This window comes from Curcuma longa, chromosome 8 (assembly GCF_044706935.1).
Source record: "Curcuma longa cultivar G26 ecotype Majalengka, Jawa Barat chromosome 8, ITB_CL_G26_1.1, whole genome shotgun sequence".
In the NCBI taxonomy this organism is placed as follows: domain Eukaryota; kingdom Viridiplantae; phylum Streptophyta; class Magnoliopsida; order Zingiberales; family Zingiberaceae; genus Curcuma; species Curcuma longa.
In genome coordinates this window covers 11667756-11677758 of record NC_133868.1, presented here as the reverse complement: position 1 = coordinate 11677758, position 10003 = coordinate 11667756, and the positions used below count along the sequence as shown (strand labels likewise).

General features: G+C 39.3%; 1 long non-coding RNA gene across 1 annotated transcript; it reads right to left on the bottom strand.

Moving 5' to 3' along the window:
* Positions 1 to 2019: 2019 nt before the first annotated feature.
* On the bottom strand, positions 2020 to 3827 carry LOC141833562 (uncharacterized). Its single transcript, XR_012602222.1, has 3 exons — positions 2676 to 3827; positions 2455 to 2558; positions 2020 to 2310 (listed from the first exon to the last, which is right to left on the bottom strand). It is a non-coding gene; the product is annotated as an uncharacterized LOC141833562 (long non-coding RNA).
* Positions 3828 to 10003: the final 6176 nt, after the last annotated feature.

Below are 10003 nucleotides of genomic sequence, written 5' to 3'. Positions count from 1 at the left end.
GAAGTTTCAGCAAATTACAGTTTCATAATCGATCCATTGATCGATTACAAGCCACTAGGAATCGAACAGAACAGACCGTAATCGATTCATCGATCGATTGATCGATTACCAATCTAAATCGATCAGAACAGACCGTAATCGATTCACCAATCGATTACGATCTCGATCAGTTGATCGATTAAGAGAAAGCGACGAGAAATTTCTCAGATTCACTCGTAATCGATTCACTGGATCGATTAAGACCATACTTAATCGATCAGTTGATCGATTAAAGGTCGATTGCCGAAATCCACAGAACCGATTGTAATCGATCACCTGATCGATTAAGACCTAGGGTAATCGATCGCCTGATCGATTACGGTCGATTGCTAACCATTCCTCAAATTCGATCAGAATCGATTGAATCGATTGCCTACGATTAAGTGTAATCGATCGGCTGATCGATTACGGGCATTAATCGATCGGGTGATTTCCTCAAATTCGAACAGAATGACTTTTAATCGATTAGCCGATTAAGGTTGACTTAATCGATCGGTTGATCGATTAAGGTGCATTAAATTGGGTAGGTGATCGATTCACCCACCCGTTTTAAACCCTAAACCTCCCTCAAAACCCTCGCCGAAACCCTCCCCTCGCCGACGCCTCTCCTTTTCCTTTGATCTCTTCCTCTCAAGGTTCTGCTTCCCGGCGTTGTTCTTCCTGCGGCATTCTTCTCCTTCCTCTGTTCTCTGCTCATCACCGACGCTGACCATGGCACCTAGACCTAGGTAAGACTCAAAAACTCTTCTTCCTTATTAATTCCTTGATCATGATTTTGATTGCTTATGCTATGATAGTCATACTGATCATGATGTTATCTTTGTTGTGGTTGTTTTTGTGTTTGTTGGTTTGCCTATGTTGGCATTGTTGTGTTGTCCCGTGTTGTTGTTGGTTGTCCCGTGACCTTTCTTGATTGGGTTTATGTGTTGGTTGATCTGTGTAACAGTAGGAAGAAATCAAAAACCAACCCCTCTGGTGAGGGTCCTTCACAGTCTCCACCACCTCCACCTAGACCATCTCCTAGACCACAACCTCCCACCGATGCCAGATTTCCCTAATGCTGCCCTCCAAGATCATTTCGCTAACACTTCTTTTCAGTTGATCCCTCCACGTTCTGTGGATCAAGAGTTTATCCATACATCATTGCTTTTCGATCCACCAAATCATTGAACACTACCAATTGTCATCCATCACTACAAAAAAACCAGGGTTTTGCAACGAATTTTGCAACGAATTTCTCAAAAAAATTCGTTGCAAAATTTTTTTGCAACGAATTTGGCAACGAATTCAAATTCGTTGCCAAATACTCATCGCAGAATTCTGCAACGAATTTCCAAGATTCGTTGCTAAAAATAGCGACGAAAAAATTAATTCGTCGCCGAATTCGTTGCCAATCGGCAACGAAAATTTATTCATCGCCGATTGGCGACGAAATAATTCGTTGCCAATCGGCAACGAAAACTTATTCGTCGCCGATTGGCAACGAAAATTTATTCGTTGCCGATTGGCAACGAATTATTTCGTCGCCAATCGGCAACGAATAAATTTTCGTTGCCGATTGGCAACGAATTATTTCGTTGCCAATCAGCGACGATAACTTATTCGTTGCCAATCGGCGACGAAAATTTATTCGTTGCCGATTGGCAACGAAAATTTATTCGTCGCCAATCGGCAACGAATAAGTTATCGTCGCTGATTGGCAACGAAATAATTCGTTGCCAATCGGCAACGAAAACTTATTCGTCACCGATTGGCGACGAAATTTGCAACGAAAAATATTTTCGTCGCAATATATCGATACACAGTAACTTACGATACTATTGCGACAACTACGTTTTCGTTGCAAAATTCGTCGCAGATTTGCAACGAATTTGATTTTCATTGCAAATTTCGTCGCAAATTAAAAAAAAAAATCCATGCCATATTCATTTGTTGTTCATCCCGAAGGATACATACATTATAATTAATATACCTGCACACACAATCAACAATATATATAGAATCTACAAATCAATCCAAATCATGTAAAACCATGTAAATCATATCAACATCGATACTCCATATACAATCATCAATCTCAAATATCAACATCATACAAACAAGTAATAAATCCAAATAAAAACCTAAAGTCTAAACAGCTACATCAGTCATATAAATCCTAATACATCATCAGATAATAAAAGGATGAAGAGAGGTAACAACAAATAGAAGAAAATCCATCATCGTGCTCCAGAGACTCTACTTCCTTCTCCGTCACTATCTGTTGTTCTCCTGTATACGAAAAATAAAAAAGAGAAAGTATCATTTTTAAAACAGGAATTGATCCAAACAAGCAAGAAAGGAATTCTTTCCAAACAGGAATTGATCCAAACAAGCAAGAAAGGATGAGCAAACATGATTTCAGTTTTAGCTTGCCTTGTTCATAAATCTTCCCAAACTGTGAATGTCCAGAGATCCTGCTATGCTCCTCTCCGTAGTCCACCTGCCCTCCCTTCAAGTAATAGAACAGTTCCCTTGCCCTGTGTCCAAAGGTATATCGAGTTTTAAAAATCCAAAGAGGGGGAAATCAAATTTTTTTCTTCAGATTTTCCGAAAAGAAGGGAAGCAACGGAACCAATGATTTTGAGAAGAAGCACCTGTCATGGATGCTGGTTAGGGATCCCAGATCCGGGACCAGAACACGCTCATCCTTCTTCTCCGCCCCGGCGAAGTAGGACAAACCGCCAAGTCGCTGCAACCCAAACAAAAGCCAGAGTTAATGCGATATCGATGAAAGAAAAGGTAAAATCACAGTACCGATCAAGACATTTACCCCCTTTCCGAATCCGAAGATACCGTGCACCAACACGATAGGCGGCGGCGAGCCCTCGAGCACCACCGGCGGCTGGCCCCTTCCCTCCGCCTCCCTCTGCCCGGCGCCGAGGTTGAAGACATTAGGCCGCAGGCAGTCGGCGACAGCCTGCGACAGGTCGGACGCTAGCGCGGCGCTGAAGATGTAGAGGCCGAAGAGTAGGTGCACCGTCGCGCTGACGAAGAGCTCCGTCAGCCCGAGGATTCCGATCGATAGCCTCGCCATTTCCCCTCCGGAAGAGAACCAAAAATAGCTCCCTTTTTCGGCGTCTATCCCCTCCTGCTCTTCGATCGAAAGCGATGGAACAAGAAGAGGAAGAGAGGAGGAATGGAAGAAGGCTCGAGCGACGACCTTCTTCTCTCTCCACCAGCGTTTCGGCGAGAAGGACGGGCGGCGGCAGCTATGGCATCGACGAGGACAGATCGGAGAGGAGAAGGGGGCAAATCGCGGCGGGCAAGGCAGAAGGGAAATCGCGAAGGAAGAAAAGGGGATTGGGGCAAATGGTTAAGTTAGGGTATTTGGCGACGAAATCTAGTTCGTCGCCAAATTCGTTGCCAAATTGGCAACGAATTAGACGTTTCGTCGCCAAATTGGCAACGAATTAAAGCTTTCGTCGCCAAATTGGCAACGAAGTAATCTATTCGTCGCAAATTGAAAAATTTTGGGGGAAAATTTATCCCGGGCAAAAATTTGGGGGAATTTTTGCAACGAAATTTTTTCGTCGCAGAATGTTTAATCGATCGGATGATCGATTAAGCCTCAATGTAATCGATCGGTTGATCGATTTTTACAGAACGTCTGGTAATCGATTCGGGGATCGATTAAAGATTTGCAACGAAAATGGTTTTCGTCGCAGATTTGCAACAAACCAGTTCGTCGCAGAACTGCAACGAAAATCATTTTCGTTGCTATTTGGCAACGAAAAAGGTTTTCGTTGCTAATTGGCGACGAATTTTGCAACGAATTTATTTTCGTCGCCAACTTTGCAAATCATATCGATTTTTACAGAACGTCTGGTAATCGATTCGGGGATCGATTAAAGATTTGCAACGAAAATGGTTTTCGTCGCAGATTTGCAACAAACCAGTTCGTCGCAGAACTGCAACGAAAATCATTTTCGTTGCTATTTGGCAACGAAAAAGGTTTTCGTTGCTAATTGGCGATGAATTTTGCAACGAATTTATTTTCGTCGCCAACTTTGCAAATCATATCGATTTTTACAGAACGTCTGGTAATCGATTCGGGGATCGATTAAAGATTTGCAACGAAAATGGTTTTCGTCGCAGATTTGCAACAAACCAGTTCGTCGCAGAACTGCAACGAAAATCATTTTCGTTGCTATTTGGCAACGAAAAAGGTTTTCGTTGCTAATTGGCGACGAATTTTGCAACGAATTTATTTTCGTCGCCAACTTTGCAAATCATATCGATTTTTACAGAACGTCTGGTAATCGATTCGGGGATCGATTAAAGATTTGCAACGAAAATGGTTTTCGTCGCAGATTTGCAACAAACCAGTTCGTCGCAGATCTGCAACGAAAATCATTTTCGTTGCTATTTGGCAACGAAAAAAGTTTTTGTTGCTAATTGGCGACGAAATTTGCAACGAATTTATTTTCGTCGCCAACTTTGCAAAACATATCCATTTTCACAAAATGGTTGGTAATCGATTCGGGGATCAATTAAAGATTTGCAACGAAAATGGTTTTCGTCGCAGATTTGCAACAAACCAGTTCGTCGCAGATCTGCGACGAAAATCATTTTCGTTGCTATTTGGCAACGAAAAAGGTTTTCGTTGCCAATTGGCGACGAATTTTGCAACGAATTTATTTTCGTCGCCAACTTTGTAAAACATATCGATTTTTAATTAAATATTTGCAACGAAAATGGTTTTCGTCGCCAATCTGCAACGAACTTTTTATTTGTTGGAAATTCAGCGACGAATTTTGCAACGAAAATAATTTTTGCAACGAATTTTACGACGAAAATATTTCGTTGCTATTTTGGCAACGAATTATTTTTCGTTGCTAATTTCGACACAAATTTGCAACGAATATTTTTTTTGTTGCAAAATTAGTTGCAAATTTGCAACGAATTTTTTTTGTTGCAAAATTTCGTTGCTAAAACAGTGTTTTTTTGTAGTGACTCTGGTTTCTCAGAGATGCGAGGCCAGATGACCAGCCTGTACGATATGATGCAGTCATGGATGCTTGGTCACCCGCCTCCTCCGCCTTCCTTCAGTGCACCTACAGATCCTGCCCCTCCTGATGTTGTCCCTTCAGATGCTGCTCTTCCTACTGACGCTCCCACTGATGCTCCCACTGATGCTCCCACGAATGTTGTTCGTGATTCTGATTTAGTGGTAGATCCTGAGACTGGCGAGCTGTCACTTTATGTAGACATACGTGATTTTTGACTTGTTATTTTGTTGCGTTGTCTTGCTACGTTGCCATATTGACTGTGTTACTTTATCTACTCTGTCTTATATGTTTATGTCATATCTCATGCTTCTTGTTTATCATATGTCATATTTGTTTCTCATATTTCTCCCTATTGATTTTATGTTGATACGTTGGAAAGGAGACACGCGTGGGTTTAGGGGGAGTTAGTGAGACGTATTAACCGATCTACACCCTTTTCGGTGTTTGACAAAGGGGGAGAGAATAAATTTAAGTTTAGGAATTAACGAGGTGATTTAATGTAGGGGAGGATTTTGATTTGATGTACGGGGAGGACTTGATCCCCTTACAGATATGAGCTTAACCCTTATTCCACTTAACTCTTATTAACTGTTGTAGGGGGAGGATCCTGATCTCCTTACTTACATAAGAGGATTAAGAATTCTGATCTAAACTTAAATCGTGTTGTCAAACAACAAAAAGGGGGAGATTGTTGATGCAGTTTTGTCCCGATTGTCATTTTGATATTGACAACGATTTAAGTTCATTTTAATTATATATTCAGATTGATCGATGACGGAATGAGATCGGAGAGGGCTCGGTAGCTCGTTCTCCGGATTAGGTCAGAGAGGGCTCGGTAGCTCGTTCTCTGGACCAGATAGAGTCGGAGAGGGCTCGGTAGCTCGTTCTCCGGATTAGGTCAGAGAGGGCTCGGTAGCTCGTTCTCTGGACCGGATAGAGTTGGAGAGGGCTCGGTAGCTCGTTCTCTGGACCGGATAGAGTCTGAGAGGGCTCAGTAGCTCGTTCTCCGGATTAGGTCAGAGAGGGCTCGGTAGCTCGTTCTCTGGACCGGATAGAGTCGGAGAGGGCTCGATAGCTCGTTCTCCGGATTAGGTCAGAAAGGGCTCGGTAGCTCGTTCTCTGGACCGGTTTGAGTCGGAGAGGGCTCGGTAGCTCGTTCTCCGGACTAGGTCAAAGAGGGCTCGGCAGCTCGTTCTTTGTACCGGACTATGGTCGGAGAAGGCATGGTAGCTTGTCTTCGGACCAGATCATTATCAGAGGAGGCTTGGGAGCTTGTTCTCTGAGTACGTGATCCAGCACGGTTGACTCGGGTTGAGACTCAAGCTTACCTGATCAAGTCTGACTAAGATTTTTCTGATCGTGCTGCTCTGCCATTTCTGATTTTTGTTGCTAATGCTCTGATCCTTGCAGATGGAGTTTGAATTTGATGAAGAAAATGAAGAGTCAAGGATTGCTTTCTTTGTGCAGAGTTTGTCGAGTTTTGGTTTCACCTTGCTTTCAGGTAAAAGACAATGGACAACGGAACTCTGAGTTGCAGAGGAAGATCAGGTTGGTCAGCAGTGAAATCAGAGGACGTTGGAGCAAGGAGGTTAAAAGGAAGAGAGGAAGAAGAAGAGAACTCTCTCGGAAACCCTAAGCTGTGTGTGTTCGTGCTTGCTTGGCTGTGTGTTCTCTGTTCATTGTCTTCCGGGAAGCCTTCTGTTGTTTTCCTTAGTTCATTGAGGCTGTGCTGTAAGTTTCATTTAGTTGTGCCTCTTTGAGTTCTCCTTCTTATAATCTCTGTGCTTGATCTGTATATTTGAGATTAGTTGTGGAGAGGTCTCTCCACCGAGAAGGAGACATTTTCTTAGCCGGTTTCATCCGGGGTGTGATCTACCGAAGATCAAGGGATCGTCCACCTCATGGACACGCCGAGGAGTAGGGGTAAGTTATCCCCGAACCTCGTATATAATTGTGTTAGCATTGTTTCTGTTTTTATTCCTTGTTTTCTTCTATTTTCCGCTGCATACTAACAATTTGTAGGAGAAAATCGTTTTTGAAAGGAGGCTATTCACTCCCCCCTCTCTAGCCATCTCATGATCTTCAACAAGACCGTGTCATCCTCTTATCAATCATGAATTTCTTAATCTCCAAGTAGACTACTCAATCAAATAAACTCAATATCTCATATTGACTTATTCGAGCATGATCATGCATTTTTGCAGTCCTACTCTATCAAGGGACTCATAGATATCACTTCCGTCATATGGAAAGGATAGATCACATCTACATCACTCACATCCCTTCGCATAACTTATTGCATATCCAGTGATCGCTTTTATAGTCACCCTGTTACGGGTGACGTTTGACGAAACTAAAGTATATAACTCATTATGTAGGGAACAGTAGTGACTTCAGATCTAAGGACTATTCATACTAATAGTCACATGAGAATGTTTATGACACTCATATAACGATCCATGAAATATTCTCATAGCAGATCAATTCAGTACATAGTTTCTAATATGTACCCATGTGTCAACGTGATATCACATATCCATGACTTATGAGATTAAGTCATCAATTGACCTACATGCTAATCTCAACACATTAATATTGTCCTTGCATATTAATGCTCGACTAGGAATAGTTAAGAGTAGTATTCTATATATGTCTACAGACTCTCACTATCAATTCAACCAATTGATATACTGTAGACAAGAACCTACTACTCATGGACACTATTATATTTATTCATATAGCACGGATAAGAAATAAATATAATAAGCAAGTCTTGCCTTTATTAATGAATATGATACATGTGTTCCCTAAACAATCATCTCATAATTGGCACTAAGGGCTGACACTAATAGAAATTTCATGATGTCATCTCTTCATTTGGTTTCTTGGAGAATGTCATGGATCAATGTATATACCAGAAGGTCAGTGAGAGCAAGATTTGTTTCCTTATTCTCTATGTGGATGATATTTTACTTGCAACCAATGATAAGGGTTTACTATATGAGGTAAAATAATTCCTCTTTAAGAACTTTGATATGAAAGATATGGGTAATGCATCTTATGTCGTTAGCACTAAGATACACAGAGATAGATTTCAAGGAATTTTATGTCTACCTCAAAAACCTATATCAACAAAGTTTTAGAGAGATTTTGGATAAAAATTATTCACTAAATATAGCTCCCATTGTGAAGGGTAACAAATTCAATATGGATCAATGTCCGAAAAATGACTTTGAAAGGAAACAAATGAAAAACATTCCTTATGTCTCTGCTGTCAGAAGCTTGATATACGCTCAGTTTTGAACTAGACTTGACATTGCATTTGTTGTTGGCATGTTAGGAAAATACCAAAGTAATCCGGGTATAGATATTGGAAAGCTGCAAAGAAGGCGATGAGATACCTTCAAGGAACTAAAAACTACATGCTTGTATTTAGATGAGCTGAGAAGTTGAAAGTGATTGACTACTCTGATTCAGACTATGTCGGTTACATTGATTCACAAAAATCAACTTTAGAATATATTTTTATGCTAGTCGGTAGAGCTGTGTCTTGGAGAAGTGCAAAGCATACATTGATTGTCACTTCCACTATGGAGGCTAAGTTAGTATCCTATTTTAGGCGACCTTGCATGATGTTTGGATGAAGAGTTTCATTTCAGGGTTTAGAATTGTAGATTCTATTTCTAGGCCGTTAAGGATATATTATGACAATTTAGCTACTATCTTTATGGCTAAGAACAATAAAAGTGGGAGCCGAACTAAGCATATCGACCTTAAATATCTAGCAATAAAAGAACGTGTTAGAGATAAAATAATGGTTGTTGAACACATTAGCACTGAATTGATGATTACTGATCCTTTGACTGAAGGCATGCCACCATTGAAATTTAAAGATCATGTAGAGAGAATGGAACTTGGTTCCCTTATGTAATTTTTATTATAAGAATAATTTGATTATCAATAAAACTCAACTATGATATTTTCTCATATTTATATACACATTCATTTGAGAAATATCACTAAAGTTAGACCTTGAATAAACATAAGGTTTATTCATTAAGATATATTGATTGAGAAGCATTATATATTGTGATACATAAAAGATAATACTTTAAGATTTTAATTATACATAATCTTTTATGTAATTAAGTGGTCATATATTGTAAGATTTAAATATACATAATTAATCAAAATTTTAATATGCATATCATATCTTTTATTGAGTGTATGATTACATTCGGATAATCTTAAGGATTAACTCAATGATGATAATGAGTCCCTATAAATGGTAGTACACCTTCAAGAATAATAACACCATCTATAGAAGATGTTTGGAGTGTTTAGAATGCTCTAAAGCATTAAGCAATATTAAAGTGGTGTTCAAGACATTCTTCAAATATCAATAGTTGGAGGTAATAATCAATCATTTTCCTGCATTCAATTATCATGTTTATTTAGTACAAAGTATGATTTAAATTTCTAATATCTTTAATTAGGGATATCATTCAGATATAAATCAAACTAATCGAATTGAACAAATCAAATGAATTTTTTAAAGACAAATCGAACTGATCAAACTTTATCATTAAAATAAACAGATATAAAATCTATTAATTTGATCGGTTATTGAATTAATCAAAATTTTCTTATTAGTAGACTAACACTGCATTATCAATCGACTGATATTGTATAGTCGAATCCACCAATTGACTCTTAAACATACTATTCTGTTATCAATAGCTCACAATGATTTGTAAATTAACTTATAATTATTATATTCCAATAAATTGCTAAGTTGAAGATGTAAATAACAAGCCGTCAAGTTGGGTTACTGCTCACAATAAATTTAGTTGACTGATTTTAGTTTAATTAATTTAATTGAATTTGAAATTTATTTATTTATTTTAAATTTT